The sequence below is a fragment of the Paramisgurnus dabryanus genome, chromosome 9 (assembly GCF_030506205.2).
Source record: "Paramisgurnus dabryanus chromosome 9, PD_genome_1.1, whole genome shotgun sequence".
NCBI lineage: Eukaryota > Metazoa > Chordata > Actinopteri > Cypriniformes > Cobitidae > Paramisgurnus > Paramisgurnus dabryanus.
The window spans coordinates 41,843,422-41,860,184 of NC_133345.1; the positions used below are offsets into that span (position 1 = coordinate 41,843,422).

The 16,763-nt window shown below is 37.0% G+C and overlaps 2 long non-coding RNA genes and 1 other non-coding gene across 3 annotated transcripts; all 3 read right to left on the reverse strand.

Annotated features, from left to right (window-relative positions):
• Positions 1–1,093: 1,093 nt before the first annotated feature.
• LOC135752686 (U1 spliceosomal RNA) lies at positions 1,094–1,258 on the reverse strand. The gene has a single exon (XR_010533219.1). It is a non-coding gene; the product is annotated as a U1 spliceosomal RNA (small nuclear RNA).
• Positions 1,259–8,685: 7,427 nt separating this feature from the next.
• Positions 8,686–9,644, reverse strand: LOC135752672 (uncharacterized). The gene is made up of 6 exons (XR_010533207.2): positions 9,614–9,644; positions 9,431–9,472; positions 9,191–9,235; positions 8,936–9,019; positions 8,788–8,820; positions 8,686–8,698 (listed from the first exon to the last, which is right to left on the reverse strand). It is a non-coding gene; the product is annotated as an uncharacterized lncRNA (long non-coding RNA).
• A 1,607-nt stretch (positions 9,645–11,251) lies between these two features.
• Positions 11,252–11,960, reverse strand: LOC135752673 (uncharacterized). The gene is made up of 3 exons (XR_010533208.2): positions 11,832–11,960; positions 11,674–11,727; positions 11,252–11,380 (listed from the first exon to the last, which is right to left on the reverse strand). It is a non-coding gene; the product is annotated as an uncharacterized lncRNA (long non-coding RNA).
• Between the last annotated feature and the right edge of the window lie 4,803 nt (positions 11,961–16,763).

A 16,763-nucleotide genomic window follows, 5' to 3' on the forward strand; every position in this document is an offset into this window, starting at 1 on the left:
ATGGTACCTATTAAATTCCATCATATTTTTTTATTCCTACTATGGAAGTCAATGGTGACTATCTGCTGTGGGTTTACCATCATTCCTCAAAATACCTTCTTTTGTGTTACTCAGAAAAAAACTAATCCTCGTGTTGTTGTAAGCCTGTATGCATGAGTAAATGATGACAGAATTATCATCATAAATTGAAATATCCCTTTAAACTGTATTTCCCCCCTTAAACCTAAACTTATTTTCCTACAGCAAGTCATTTAGGTAATCAAGAAAATACTTTACCCGTTGTCTTTGTGAGTTAAACAAATACAGCTACGCTTCCAGGTCTGTCGACGTTGCTGTGGTTTTTCGACAGCTGTAGTATGAAGGGTAGCGAATGAATGAATACATTGCAAAAAATCATTTCTTACTTGTTATTTCAAACTGTTTTAACTATACAAATATCTAGAAAGTCTTAAAATAAGATGCATTTTTTGATGAGCAAAATGCCCTAAGAAAATAAACCTAGCCTTTAGGGAGAAAAAACTCAGAATTTGGGCTTAAAACAAGCAAATAAATCTGCCAAAGGGGTAAGAAACAAATCTAGATATAAACACTTAATTCAAGAAAAATTGTCGTAGCCCATTGGCAGATTTGTTGGCTTGTTTAATGTACATGCATGTAAAATATTTCAATTTGTCTTGTATTTATTAGCATTTTGTATTGCCCAACGCTGTCTAGGTTGTTTAACTGTTGTCATTTTCTTATAAAAGCCTTTATAATTTATTAGTTTGGATGATTGCCATTCCCGAGAACCTCTTATATTGGAAGTAAAAGAATCATCTAAGCATTATTTTGTGCTCTTAGACATGTAGCCGTTTGATTGTGGTTCTATTTAATGGCTAGTCTATTCGTTTGGAATGGTCAAACGGCTATTAGATTTTCACTGACAGCCCAAATTAAGCCTTGTTTTAGCCTAGACACTTATTCGCTGTCTATTAAAAGTTATGTAGTCGTTGAATAGCCGCTTTTTTGATGACTAATGTATTCTTGGGCCGTGGTTAGACGTCTCTTGGATTTTACGTAAAACGACAAGCGAATCTATTTTTAACACAAAGGTCAGGGGAGAGCGCGAACGCAGTCCCCCACTATCAGAAATTTTGCAGTCGAGATTCCCACATTTGGGGAATACGCAAAGGGTCAGCCCAACCGGAGTGCAATGGCTGAGCCTCGCCCTGGGTGAACCACCTTCATGATCATGGTGTCTCCCCTGCCAGGTAAGTATGAGCGACACCCTTTGAGGCCAGACGGCCGCATCTTCCTGTGACCGATCACATCGACGGCGCCCCCGGAGGCCGTCCGACTAACATTTCATTTACTGTGTGTGACCAGGTGGAAAGCGCACGAAGCCACGTCTGAGACCAAACATTCTTCGAGATCTACCCTGTTTTTATTCCGTTTCCAGCCCGGTTGAACCGTGTAGAGTGAAATATGTGAAACAATTTAAATCAAATGGATTTAAATTGCGCATTCAAATATATGGTTTCGTTATTACAAAGTAACTTTACGTGGAATAGAAACAAAGAAATGTACAGAGCAATCAAGAAACAACCCAGCAAGCAATTTTGCGTCTAATAGACGTCTAGTAGCCGTCTAAACACCCCCCTGACGTCTAGGCTAAAACAAGGCTAATTTTGGGCTGTCAGTGAAAATCTAGTAGACGTCTATCATAGCCCAAGAATAGACTAGTCATTAATTAGACGTCTATTAAACGTCTACATATATACGTCTAATAGACGGTGAATGTGGGTCTAAGCTAATAAAAGGCTAATTTTGGGCTGTCAGTGAAAATCTAGTAGACGTCTATCATAGCCCCAGGAATAGACTAATCATCAAATAGACGTCTATTAAACGTCTACATGTATACGTCTAATAGACGGTGAATGCAGGTCTAGGCTAATAAAAGGCTAAATTTGGGCTGTCAGTGAAAATCTAGTAGACGTCTAACATAGCCCAAGAATAGACTACTAATTAAATAGACTGTAATGGCTAAAGAAATCTTTGTAATCCAATATAACAGGTTCTCATAAACGCCAATCATACAAAGAATTTAAAGCATTTATTACAAAAAAAATATATTTAATACAACATAAATGTACATTAGTCAATATAACAAACACAATTAACCACTTTTACAGCCTAACATAAAAAAATGAATACAAAAGAATAAATTACAAAATAAATTATAAAATTACGTATAAACTCAACTAACTGTCTTTACTCATTGTATTTACTTTTATATCCCCCGCCCCCCGTCCTCCCTGGAGCTTGTTTAAAATGACCCCCAATTGCAGACTTTACTTCCAACTCTGTCGCTTCTGGATAGTTGTTTAGTATTGCGTCTGCCAAATAAGAAAAGAATGTATAAGACAAGCATTTTCACTTTGTTAATTGTGACAGTCTGCCTCCCAAGCCAAATAGAATGACTATGGCTGGGCAGAAGTAAAGATTTAAACTATATAATTTATGTAAAATTAAACACTTAATGATTAAAGAGAAGAATAAACACTGTTTGTGACGGTCTGCTTTTTATTTTTTTATTTAATTCCTGATAATTTATAACTAAAAAAGTGAATAATGAAGAAATTCATAAATTTTGACAGGCATAACCACAAACACAAGTGCATCTCTCTCGCTCTGTGTGTTAAATTATGTTTTGGAACTAGCAACAGAGGCTTAAAGGCAGGGTATCGGATTTGATCCAGAATCATTGTTAGTTATGCTGGTTGAAAGTCTCCGCACATCCTGATAATAATCGCTACGTTATGTTGTCTAAATGTATTTGCACAAATTTGTATCTGTGGACCAAAACATTTTCAACAAATAATTTAACTCTGAACGAAATCAATAAATTGACGTATGTTTTGCTACTCTTCTGTGAACTTAATTTGCATCATAGATCAACAGCGAGTTCACATCCACTTAACACCAGTAACTTTACTGAAGACTTTTGTATGGGTGTGGTAACCATGGTATAAGCAAAAAGTATTTGAATGTGGTTCTTATAATTATTAAGACGTTACCACCTTTTTAAATTGACTGTCATCATTTACTTCTCACACACCCTAATATCATATTAAAATAAACTTTTCATCATGTTAAAAAACATGTTACATTTTACACCATTCAGCCTTAAAACACACACAAATACACTTACCCTTAATAACGGAGAACAGTGCCGTTTTTTCGAACGCTTTCTTAAGCAATGGACCACCCCCTTTCATATTAAATTGTGACATCAGGGAATTTTTTAAAACTCTAAAATACAAAAGACAATAATATTAACAGTTGCATACTGACTTTTCAAAATGATAAAAGAATTCATATTTTCTGATTTGTGTTGTGACCACAATGTCCGATTAATATTGCATTTGTTCTAGAACTAACCTGTCCAGCATTCTCCTTGCACTGTCTTTCAGGTTTCTGCCCCCGATTTGGCACAGCTTAAACACCTGAATAGCACATGCCTTTGTTAGTACTTGGGAGATAGTATTGTTCATTGTACAAGTATTTAATTAACCTTAAAGGCAGCATCCATAATGTCTGAAAGCCAATGTTGACATTTGAAAATCACCTAAAATACACACCCCTACACCAATACAATCTGGACCTTCTTTTGAGTGACTTGCCCCAGACATACACAAACCAGGCAACAATGTTGGTTAGTATACACGACCCTTACCGCTGATTGGCTACTAGTGTGTTTTGGTAATTTGCCCAACTCCCTTTTCCAAAGCGTTTTTCAGATATTTTCCACCTTTAAAGGTTAAAGCCCACTGACCTGCAAGTTTTCCGTCAGTAACACAATTTAAACATTCCAAAAGACTGAAGGCCTCTAATGCGGCTTTCACATAGGAAGCGGTGTGCGCTGCGCTCACCGCTGGGTTCAAGCAGCCAAGTGATTTGTGCTCTGCTGGCAGACCAAAGTATGTGGGGTTTTCAATAAATTACTACAGTGTTTATATTTGGGCAATTGAAATGAATGGGTTTCATAGCACAGCGCATCGCATCCTATGTGAAAGCCGCATAACTCCATATGGAAAAATATCCATGTCTGAATGTGTAATGGTAAAGCACAACAGACAACATTACTGTAAGTAACAGTTATAGCTACTGCCGTTACTAAAAAGCAGGTTGATCCACATTGTACATAGACTAATATATTTACTGCCACAGTTTGATAACATTTTTGTTTAATTTGCTTTAAAGAGTTTTGCTTAAGAGTGTTTTTTACCATTGCTGCCTGGGTCCGCTGACTTTCCAGTTGCTTTTCGAGGTTTTGGAACTCTTCCTCGGTGGCCATTGTTGACAGGTGGAAATCTGTGTCAGGTTCCACTCTGCGTCCAATTCTCCTTAATTCTTCCTTGATTTCCACAAGCAGCAGAAGCACCTTTCTTTGGAATTCTAAATGCAAAAAAGCATTGTTTTACTTTCAATTAACTTCAAAAGATAGCATCACATCACTTATGCCACCTACATCCAAAGAAGTTTACATGAAAAAAAAAATCTCTGCCTCCACATGTGTAGGAGGTAAGAAGAAGGACAGTGGCATGGCATCAACCAACAGATGAAACAAAGTGGAGACCCTTTACTTAGTCCTAGGGTCGTGATCCACAAAAATACACAAATATTTCAGTAACAATTCACTGATACTTACTTTTGTCTGACATGGGAAACTTGTCTTGCCTCTCTAAATAAAAAGAAAAAAAAAAGTGATACACAATAAATACCATAATAAAATAATTTTATCAAATTATTCTGAACAAATTAAGAGTATAGTACTGCTATGTTGCCCCTTAAATTTACATCCATTTGTACAATGCAAACACTGAAAAAACTTCTGCCGTGTTTACAGTATGTCTTATAAACATTAAACATGAAAACTTTGTATTGTTTTTCATTTGCTATAAACATTAAACTGTGCTCGATAATTAGGGGATGAAATTGTCCCTTAAAGCATCATGACATCCTGCTGTTTCAGCTGCAGTATAACTATCATTTAAAAAAGCAAACTCAATAGGCGTGGACGCTGTGAGAAGAACGGCGAGGAGTGTGTAAGGCACCTGAATAGTGTAACAAACAGATTTACTAAGAATAGCTGTATTTCAGAAATAATGAAATTTATTATATTTCATTTATATAAAGGTTAAGTGTTGAAAAACTGTATAAAACTCTATAAAACGGCCATAGTTGAAATAATAGCGTGTTTGAAGACAAGAAAGAGTCCTCAGGTACCTCCCGTAGGTCATTTAATTTGCCTATCATAGTTTTCCGTACAAATACATAGTTGATGGTGAGTTTAATCCTAACAGCATCGAGCAAAAATCATCCAATGCATTTACAGAGTTTACATTTTATTTTACAATACAGAACCGCGTATCCAAGTACAATTGTGGTGAGCCTCAGACCCTCTCGGCTGCATGGAGCGCGTGCACACACAAAAGCAAAACATCTTAGCATTGGTTAGAACACACCATCTCATAAATAATAATAATAATAATAATAATAATAATAAAACAACAACAACAAAAACAACAACAACGTGTTATTTTTACAATGCCACTTCAAAGCTCGTGACGTTAGCACTATATGGAGTTTAAACCAGAAGACAAAAATATCACAAAAAAGATAAAAATTACGTAGTTTTCACCTTATGTTAAAATTAAAAGATGCTGACATCTAACAGTGTTAACATCTAAAAAATGTTGGTTCGGGTTCCATGACGCTTTAAATACATAAAAGTAAAAAAGCACACAGTTTTAATTTAGAAAAGTAAAATATGCTTACTACAAAAATACTCAAGCTTACCATGCCCAATAGTTTCATACTTACCTTGGGAATATCTCCTTTGAGGAGTTCTCGGTTGGTGTGTGTTCTTGTTTGCTGTAATGTCAAAAAAATAATAATAGTGAACTATTTGATAACCCAATAAAATCTCAAATTAAGTCTTTGTAATCCTTTAAGTTACCTTGTGGTGTTTCTTCAGACTCGCCAAGGTCCCCTGCAATTGAAATTTAGTTTGATTATTCAGAAAAATTCACATCTGTTTATAAAACGTCTTCGCAAACGCAGGTCCATACTAACCTTGGGAATATCTCCTTTGGGGAGTTCTGGATTTGCGTGTGGTCTTGTTTGCTGTAATGACAAAAAAGTATTAATTGTGAACTATTTGATCACCCAATAAAATCTCAAATTTAAGTCTTTGCAATCCTTCAAGTTACCTTTTGGTGTTTCTTCAGACTCGCCAAGGTCCCCTGCAATTGAAATCAAGTTCGAGTATTCAGAAAAATTCACATCTGTTTATAAAACGTCTTCGCAAACGCAGGTCCATACTAACCTTGGGAATATCTCCTTTGGGGAGTTCTGGATTTGCGTGTGGTCTTGTTTGCTGTAATGACAAAAAAGTATTAATTGTGAACTATTTGATCACCCAATAAAATCTCAAATTTAAGTCTTTGCAATCCTTCAAGTTACCTTTTGGTGTTTCTTCAGACTCGCCAAGGTCCCCTGCAATTGAAATCAAGTTCAAGTATTCAGAAAAATTCACATCTGTTTATAAAACGTCTTCGCAAACGCAGGTCCATACTAACCTTGGGAATATCTCCTTTGGGGAGTTCTGGATTTGCGTGTGGTCTTGTTTGCTGTAATGACAAAAAAGTATTAATTGTGAACTATTTGATCACCCAATAAAATCTCAAATTTAAGTCTTTGCAATCCTTCAAGTTACCTTTTGGTGTTTCTTCAGACTCGCCAAGGTCCCCTGCAATTGAAATCAAGTTCGAGTATTCAGAAAAATTCACATCTGTTTATAAAACGTCTTCGCAAACGCAGGTCCATACTAACCTTGGGAATATCTCCTTTGGGGAGTTCTGGATTTGCGTGTGGTCTTGTTTGCTGTAATGACAAAAAAGTATTAATTGTGAACTATTTGATCACCCAATAAAATCTCAAATTTAAGTCTTTGCAATCCTTCAAGTTACCTTTTGGTGTTTCTTCAGACTCGCCAAGGTCCCCTGCAATTGAAATCAAGTTCGAGTATTCAGAAAAATTCACATCTGTTTATAAAACGTCTTTGCAAACGCAGGTCCATACTAACCTTGGGAATATCTCCTTTGGGGAGTTCTGGATTTGCGTGTGGTCTTGTTTGCTGTAATGACAAAAAAGTATTAATTGTGAACTATTTGATCACCCAATAAAATCTCAAATTTAAGTCTTTGAAATCCTTTAAGTTACCTTGTGGCGTTTCTTCAGACTCGCCAAGGTCCCCTGCAATTGAAATCAAGTTCGAGTATTCAGAAAAATTCACATCTGTTTATAAAACGTCTTCGCAAACGCAGGTCCATACTAACCTTGGGAATATCTCCTTTGGGGAGTTCTGGATTTGCGTGTGGTCTTGTTTGCTGTAATGACAAAAAAGTATTAATTGTGAACTATTTGATCACCCAATAAAATCTCAAATTTAAGTCTTTGCAATCCTTCAAGTTACCTTTTGGTGTTTCTTCAGACTCGCCAAGGTCCCCTGCAATTGAAATCAAGTTCGAGTATTCAGAAAAATTCACATCTGTTTATAAAACGTCTTTGCAAACGCAGGTCCATACTAACCTTGGGAATATCTCCTTTGGGGAGTTCTGGATTTGCGTGTGGTCTTGTTTGCTGTAATGACAAAAAAGTATTAATTGTGAACTATTTGATCACCCAATAAAATCTCAAATTTAAGTCTTTGAAATCCTTTAAGTTACCTTGTGGCATTTCTTCAGACTCGCCAAGGTCCCCTGCAATTGAAATCAAGTTCGAGTATTCAGAAAAATTCACATCTGTTTATAAAACGTCTTCGCAAACGCAGGTCCATACTAACCTTGGGAATATCTCCTTTGGGGAGTTCTGGATTTGCGTGTGGTCTTGTTTGCTGTAATGACAAAAAAGTATTAATTGTGAACTATTTGATCACCCAATAAAATCTCAAATTTAAGTCTTTGCAATCCTTCAAGTTACCTTTTGGTGTTTCTTCAGACTCGCCAAGGTCCCCTGCAATTGAAATCAAGTTCGAGTATTCAGAAAAATTCACATCTGTTTATAAAACGTCTTCGCAAACGCAGGTCCATACTAACCTTGGGAATATCTCCTTTGGGGAGTTCTGGATTTGCGTGTGGTCTTGTTTGCTGTAATGACAAAAAAGTATTAATTGTGAACTATTTGATCACCCAATAAAATCTCAAATTTAAGTCTTTGAAATCCTTTAAGTTACCTTGTGGCATTTCTTCAGACTCGCCAAGGTCCCCTGCAATTGAAATCAAGTTTGAGTATTCAGAAAAATTCACATCTGTTTATAAAACGTCTTCGCAAACGCAGGTCCATACTAACCTTGGGAATATCTCCTTTGGGGAGTTCTGGATTTGCGTGTGGTCTTGTTTGCTGTAATGACAAAAAACTATTAATTGTGAACTATTTGATCACCCAATAAAATCTCAAATTTAAGTCTTTGCAATCCTTCAAGTTACCTTTTGGTGTTTCTTCAGACTCGCCAAGGTCCCCTGCAATTGAAATCAAGTTCGAGTATTCAGAAAAATTCACATGTGTTTATAAAACGTCTTTGCAAACGCAGGTCCATACTAACCTTGGGAATATCTCCTTTGGGGAGTTCTGGATTTGCGTGTGGTCTTGTTTGCTGTAATGACAAAAAAAAAAGTATTAATTGTGAACTATTTGATCACCCAATAAAATCTCAAATTAAGTCTTTGCAATCCTTTAAGTTACCTTGTGGTGTTTCTTCAGACTCGCCAAAGTCCCCTGCAATTGAAATCAAGTTTAGTATTAAGAAAAATTCACATCTGTTCATAAAGCGTCTTTGCAATTAATAGTGGGCTATTTAACCACAAAAAAAGGTGTATGCAGTCAGACTGACCTATCTCTTTTTGGTTGCAATTATAAGGGGTTGAGGTGCACGATGGTAAGGGTAAGAAACGACCCCTAAATGTTTGCTTTGTCCCTGTAACAGAAAATTTTACATTTGTAATACATAAGTAACAGCAGAGTATTGAAGTTACCTAAAAAATGTTAAACAACAAGATAAGTCATTAATTAATTTCCAAATAAATCACTTCTACTCTCCTTAAATTATCAAGAAAATAAAAAGGTCACATAGAAAGGCACATCTTACTTTTTGGCGTTTCAATTTTTGTGGAATCCATAGATTGTGGAGTGCCTTATAGAGTAGTGAAAAGCAACATATTAAAATGTAAATCAATAATACAATTTAAGAGGAAATTTAAAAAATACATAATTACGCACCAATCTTGCATGTCTTACACTGGTATTCAGTAATATTGTTTGTCGACTATCATAATAAGCATAATTAAAAAATATATATATATTTATATAGATATATTTATTTTTTTACTTTGTTCAAGGATTGGCGAAAGGTGTTGTCCTTGTTGACTACCTACAAAGAAAAAAAGTCAATCAAATGAAGATATGATCTCAGGCCATCGTAACATTAGGAATAGCATGCAAATCTGGAGGTAAATTCAGAGTACTAGTCATGATATGAAATATGTGCATTTATATTCACGAGTCTACTTACTAGTCATGGCAGAAGGTGGTGTGGAAAAAAGATCCTCCGAAAAATTTTGAAGAGGGTCTAGCAATAAATAAATAGTAATAATGAAATTAGTTTCAGCAAAGTGCTTAAGCAAGAATACCTGTCTTTAATTCACCCACTCTAGTGCCAGCCATGAAAGAAGACTAAAGTTATGCAAATAAGGCATTGTAATTTTGCAGCTTTATCCACAGTATTCCTACGCCCCATGAAGCTTTGCGCGAATTATGGGTGCGACTTCCGGCGCGTACTGTCACTGAACCAGACCCGGCGATTTCCATGAGGATTACTGTCATAATTTCATGTATGGACCAGTGTGAGGATGAAATTAAGAAGTGTCCTGATACATCAAGATATATTCAATCGTTTCATGTTGTTCCTCGGGGGTGACGGGTCTTCAATGCGCAAATATAAAAGCACAGAGACATGCCGTATCTCTACAGTGGGACAGTCAGTCGAGTGTTTAATACATGGAATATACAGAGACTTCTTGTTTTTAAACGTTTCAGGTGATGGTTTAAAATGTCACAACTGTCCCTGGTGTGAGGTTTTTTTAAACGGCAATTTTTAATCGACTTATCGAGTTTTTATGGCTAAGTTACATTAAGTCACGCGATCCGAAAGCAGCAGTAACTTATGCTTCTCATTCAACACAATGTAAGTTATTTAAACAAACCATAATAAACATATTAAACTCCTATTACATGTTTTCAGTATTGTTTTCGTTTTATGAAAATATTATTAAACAGTAAATAAGACATCAGCTTATGAAATTATTTCCTTAAAAAATCATTATGCGTAAACACATCACGAACTATTATAAACATTAACTAATAAGCAGTTAATGTCGTAGGCTATATATTCTGTACTGTAATCTCATTTTTGTAATAATATATTGTAGCAGAATAAATAAATCAGCATATTTTTATCAGCATAATATGTTGTTTTTGAATAATTATTGTATGTATTGTTCACTGTCAGTTTCTATGAAAGGTTTTACTGGATGTATGTGTGGATACAGTTAATAGATGCATGTGCGCCACATAAACATTCAGTTCTTGTGCGTGTATTATAGTTAAAACAACTATTTTGTAGAGATTTACTGCGTTTCTATAATCTATTATGGCAACCCCCTAACTGCACAAATTATGCCGGTCTTCCTGGATTTCATAATAAGCATTAAAATGCCAGTCAAAACGGTAGACTCGTATCCCTCGCAATTGGACTACTATAAGCTGTAGTGGCTCACCGGAAGTTTTACCCATCTGAGCTCAAGATGGCGTCGCCCGCATTTACGTCAGGAATAGTGTGGATAGTTCTCTGTTGCTCAAAGACAGAAAGTTATACGATAAGAAGGCAAGTGATTGAAAAGCAAAGCTTTCATCTTGTCTTAGGGAGAAAAACTATAAATAATGAATAATGAACTTACTCTTTCTTGATTTCACCTTACTCCCATGAACACTGGTTGCTACAAAGAATATTTTTTGGCATTAGTAAATACTAATAGTTTCTAAAGAAACATTAACTAATTTTGAAAAGGGAAATTAAAAATAAACAATGATAACTAAAATATTTATTATACCATAATGCTGCATTTACCTGGGGCAGCTTTTGAGGCAGGGGCAGCTTTTGAGGCAGGGGCAGCTTTTGAGGCAGGGGCAGCTTTTGAGGCAGGGGCAGCTTTTGAGGCAGGGGCAGCTTTTGAGGCAGGGGCAGCGCCATATTTATTAGGCGGTAGGGGGAAAGTAGAAACTTTAAAATGAAAGAAATACAAAAAAACTTAACATTACAAAATGTTATGTAAACATTGACATTTTCATACAAAAAAGGTAACAATTCTTATAAGGTAATCATATCCTATGCAAAATCATTTAATGGATAAAACAGCCAAAGAGCTCAGAGCCTGGGCTGTTATTATTTCATCCTATAAACTTTAACACATTAGGTGATTGAAACCGCCTAGTAAGAATTTGAAAATCCTTAAAGATTTTCTGATGCACATTTTCTTTCTTTTTTACAATAGCTTTAAAAAAAAAAAAAACTACCACGGGGCTTCTTTGGGGGTGGAGATGGCAGCACGGACTCAGATGAGCTCATGTCTAAAATAAATTGCAATATGGTCATAGTATTAATAAATACATTGAGCATTTAAAATGCATAAGCAAAGTTGCTGTGGAAACTGAAAGATGAATAATGTAATTACCTTGTACATACTCCTCATAACGTTTTTTTTTTTGGAGCATGTCTCAGTCCTTGGGACATAATGGCCTGTGATCGGACAAATAAAAGATTGGTAAAAATGTGTTCACTCTTTAAAAAACAACAACAACGACGAATGCCAATCTTATATGTAAATACAACAATGACAAACTCAAATATCAGGAATAGACAAGTTGTTATTATATTAGTTGACGCCGGCAAAATTCTCACCCAGAAATGTAAACTTACAAGATAGGAACAATCATCAATTAATCCTTAAAGTCATGAAGGAGTGGGAATATGGAAAATCCCTGTGCATGTGGTAAGCACACAGCCTTCCTATGCAGATCCGTTGTCTCCAGAAGCTTCCTCTTCATTCGGTTTAGGTCACTGCTCTTCACGTACACAATGTTAATCATCGTTGACTCGCAGGGTAGATCAAATAGCTGCATCGTGACCTCTGGGTCAATAACATCCACAACCAACATTCCATTCACCCGCTTTTCTCTCACAAAGACAATGTGCTCGGAATCTAACATGAAGCAGTTATTTGGTGCCTTTGTTGATATGGAGTACGGTTTGCACCTCTGTTGGTTCGGGTGTTGCTGTGTGTTTGCCTTTTCTGACAATCTTTTAGTAACCTGAGCCACTGGATTTTTGCTATTTCGAACCAATTTTTTTATGGACTGAAGGTGGTTCTCAAACGGAAAGCAGGACAACTGATTTAATGAGCAATTAAAGTTAAAAACATCGTCAGCAATGTGTTTGATCGAATGGATGTTGTATGTTGTGAAAGTGTCCCCATAGAGTTCAGCACTGGTATCCACAAAGTGCTCCAGCAGGTTTTGGGCATATTCCTGGTAGTGTCCTCTTCGGGCATCATTCTCATCTAAAAGAATGGACATTCCAACTGTTAATGACAAGAAGTGATGATAATGGTCCGGAGACAGAACATCCTTCAACACAAGTGGTCCAGTATACAACAGAAATTGACGCAGTTCTGTTGCTTTCCAGCGATCAAGTTCAGTCAATGATCTAGGCTGCCTGGCAAACTCTGCCGGCATAGCTCCTTTCAGATGTACCAATGTCTCAGAGATTTTTTCACTCTGCACCTTTTGCAACCTGCAAACTACTGGGCCTCGCAATAAAAAGATGAGTAATCTTTTTACAGCTCCGAGAAAAACAAGATGCATGTGGTCAAGAGGAAACTGTGTGACGCATCCGATTCCTAGTTTGGCTAGAGGTGTAAGTTCCTTCTGATGATTTGGATACTGCAAACGACTGAATTTCTCATCAGTGAGTTTCTCACAAGATCCTTTATCTAAGTGGACAACTCTTCCCTCAACTGAAGTGCCCAGTGACAGACAACGCTCACATCCATGCAAAGCATTATGGCTTTTGATGCACTTTAGATATGCTCTTGCTGGAGCATCACATACAAATGCACGCAGTGTTACCTTATGCACTATGGTTTTGTGTGTGACACCATTTTGCATAAGATGCTGCAATTCTGCTATTAAATCACTGAGATATTCATTAATTGGGTCAGGCTTGCTATTGCCATAATAAAGAGCAACCAGAAATGGATCAGCTTTATGAAATTTTGCAAGAATTGGCCAAAAATGGGTTTTACTGGACTTGAATATAGGCAGACCGTCAATGTTTATTGTAAGGTCTATACTGCCGGTAAATGAAGAGTTATGGGAAAGGTATTGGAGAATTCCCAGCTCTAAGCCATGGTATGTGTACTGACCACCACAAATATTTTTTACTTCAAGCCCTGATGGGGTTTGTAAGAGTGTTCTGCTGTCTCTTGGAAGTGTATGTCCATGTCTTCTCAAGATTCCAAGAAGCCCGTTTAGCGCAGCATGCGTTTGATTTGTTGTTGTTGCCCATTCTGCCAAATCTTTACTTAATGATGGCGGGTCGTCTGAATCTGAAGGTTCAAGGTCTGTATTAGAGTCACTGGAATCAACAGTTTCCTTGTAACCATAGTCAGTATCATGAACAACTGAATCATCTACAGTTGATGGACCCTCTTCAGCATCAACTTCCAAAAAAGGACCCTCCTCAGACAAAAGTCCTTGTGTAAATGTATCCTCCCCAGAAACATCTCCTTGCACATCTTGATACTCATTCAAGCTACTACTGGATGCAGCAAGAGCATCAACTCGGTCCCTTAGTCGACGCCACTCTCTAAGGTATTGTGGATCCATTACTGTTGATTATGACAATAAAAGTAACATTTTCATTGAGAATGTAACACCGTTAACACAAAACATGTCTGACTACTAACATCAAATGATATAAAATGAGAAAGTATTTTATATTAATGATTATCATTTAACTGAAGGTGAAAAATTCTTTAATTTCAATTGTAATAAAGAATGGTTTTTAAAAAGTTAAAAGTTTCTTTTAAGTATTAGAAACAAATGAGTCTGAGCAGATTAAGATAGAGCTTAAACACATGTTTTTAGCCACCATTTTCTATTAGAAAAACAAGATAAACTGTTGGAAAGCTGCTTTTATTTTTTGTGGGAGTTATTTAACGTTACTGTTAATTAAAGTTTTCTGTTACGTTATATTTATGGCTGTGCTTTGTGGCCTTTATACAGGATAACTTGCAATAACCATTGTCTTTCTCTACAACATTATGTATAACTTCAAAAGTTAAAGTCTTTATATACCACTGTTTGTTTGTAAAGAACGATATTGTTTAGGGCAAAGTACATGCATATAACGTTACTTCACTTTACGGTTTGCCGCTGCCAATACATTCTTATATTTTTTATATTGTCCTATGTGGAGCACTTAGGAAACAATGATGTTACGGTGCACGTGTATGTAGCAATTTAAGCTAACTACAACATGGCTTGCTCTGTACTATTACCCGCTAGAATGTCACGATTCTTACAACAAACAAATAATGTACATGCATTTTAAACACATGTAAAATTTAAATGAAAAACACTTACCAATTTCGTGGAATTTGCAGATAACGATTAAAGGTGCCCTTCCTCTGGCGTTTTTATTGTTTTAGACTGTTGTCTGAGGTCTACTCATGACGTTTGCATGGTTTTTACATCCAAAAACATCAAAAGCAATAAGTAATAGGCTATTTTGTACCCTGATTTTGAGGCTGGTTAGAGAAGTGATCCGTTTTAATGGGCGGGCTGCATTGACGACTTGGAAGTAAACGCCCACTGCTATGATTGGATAACAGTTTTTCGTTCAAACTAACTTTCAATTTAATCTCATGTGTAATCAGTTTAATGTTAAGTGAGTGTCTTAAGACACAGTGTCTTTCTTACACACGCATATTTTATCATAAACCCTTTTGACACACACACGCCTGTCTTTTATCGTAAACCCACGCACAAAAACACACACACACAAACACAAACGTACACGTGTCTTTTATCGTACACCCTTTCGTTATGCGTGTAGCAGCACACACACACACGCGCACGCGCACACACAAACCCTTTTACATAAACCCTTCGACGCGTGTGTAACGAATGCACAAACACACACATGTGTTTTTTATCACATTTAATAACTCACACAAACACGAGTGTCTTTTATCATAAACCCTTTCAAAGAGTGTGCAGCATGAATTCGCGTCCCTCGGAAGAGAAAACACCGGCCACCACAGTGACACATAGTACTAAAGTGTTTTACTCCCACAAACACGCGTGTCTTTTATCATAAACCCTTTCAAAGAGTGTGCAGCATTAATTCGCGTCCCTCGGAAGAGAAAACACCGGCCACCACAGTGACACATAGTACTAAAGTGTTTTACTCCCACAAACACGCGTGTCTTTTATCATAAACCCTTTCAAAGAGTGTGCAGCATGAATTCGCGTCCCTCGGAAGAGAAAACACCGGCCGCCACAGTGACACATAGTACTAAAGTGTTTTACTCCCACAAACACGCGTGTCTTTTATCATAAACCCTTTCAAAGAGTGTGCAGCATGAATTCGCGTCCCTCGGAAGAGAAAACACCGGCCGCCACAGTGACACATAGTACTAAAGTGTTTTACTCCCACAAACACGCGTGTCTTTTATCATAAACCCTTTCAAAGAGTGTGCAGCATGAATTCGCGTCCCTCGGAAGAGAAAACACCGGCCGCCACAGTGACACATAGTACTAAAGTGTTTTACTCCCACAAACACGCGTGTCTTTATCATAAACCCTTTCAAAGAGTGTGCAGCATGAATTCGCGTCCCTCGGAAGAGAAAACACCGGCCACCACAGTGACACATAGTACTAAAGTGTTTTACTCCCACAAACACGCGTGTCTTTTATCATAAACCCTTTCAAAGAGTGTGCAGCATGAATTCGCGTCCCTCGGAAGAGAAAACACCGGCCGCCACAGTGACACATAGTACTAAAGTGTTTTACTCCCACAAACACGCGTGTCTTTTATCATAAACCCTTTCAAAGAGTGTGCAGCATGAATTTGCGTCCCTCGGAAGAGAAAACACCGGCCACCACAGTGACACATAGTACTAAAGCGTTTTACTCACATAAGCTGCGCCACCATTACGTCCGGATCCAATATTGATAGAGGAGCATTGCTTTTTAATTGCAGTCTCTCTTCAAATCCAGCGTTCTTCTGAACATCCAAACATGTAGCAACTGTTATGATTCCCTCGTTTAATATGAATGAAGTCTCTCAACATAAACAATGGCCCGAATACGGAATACGGTACGGTTGACGTTTAGCCATCCTTGCAGTAACTTGTTATGAAAACTAACTCAACTACACGTAATATGTGGGCGCGGTCTCAAGTTGAAGAGCTCATGAATATTAATGACCTCGATCAGTTCCACGTCACACTGATAAGCTTTTTAAACTGACCTGATTTATCCGCTTATTTCTTTTCAGTGGCTAGAGCTGACAGAGGAGGTGGAAGTTAATTTTCACATTC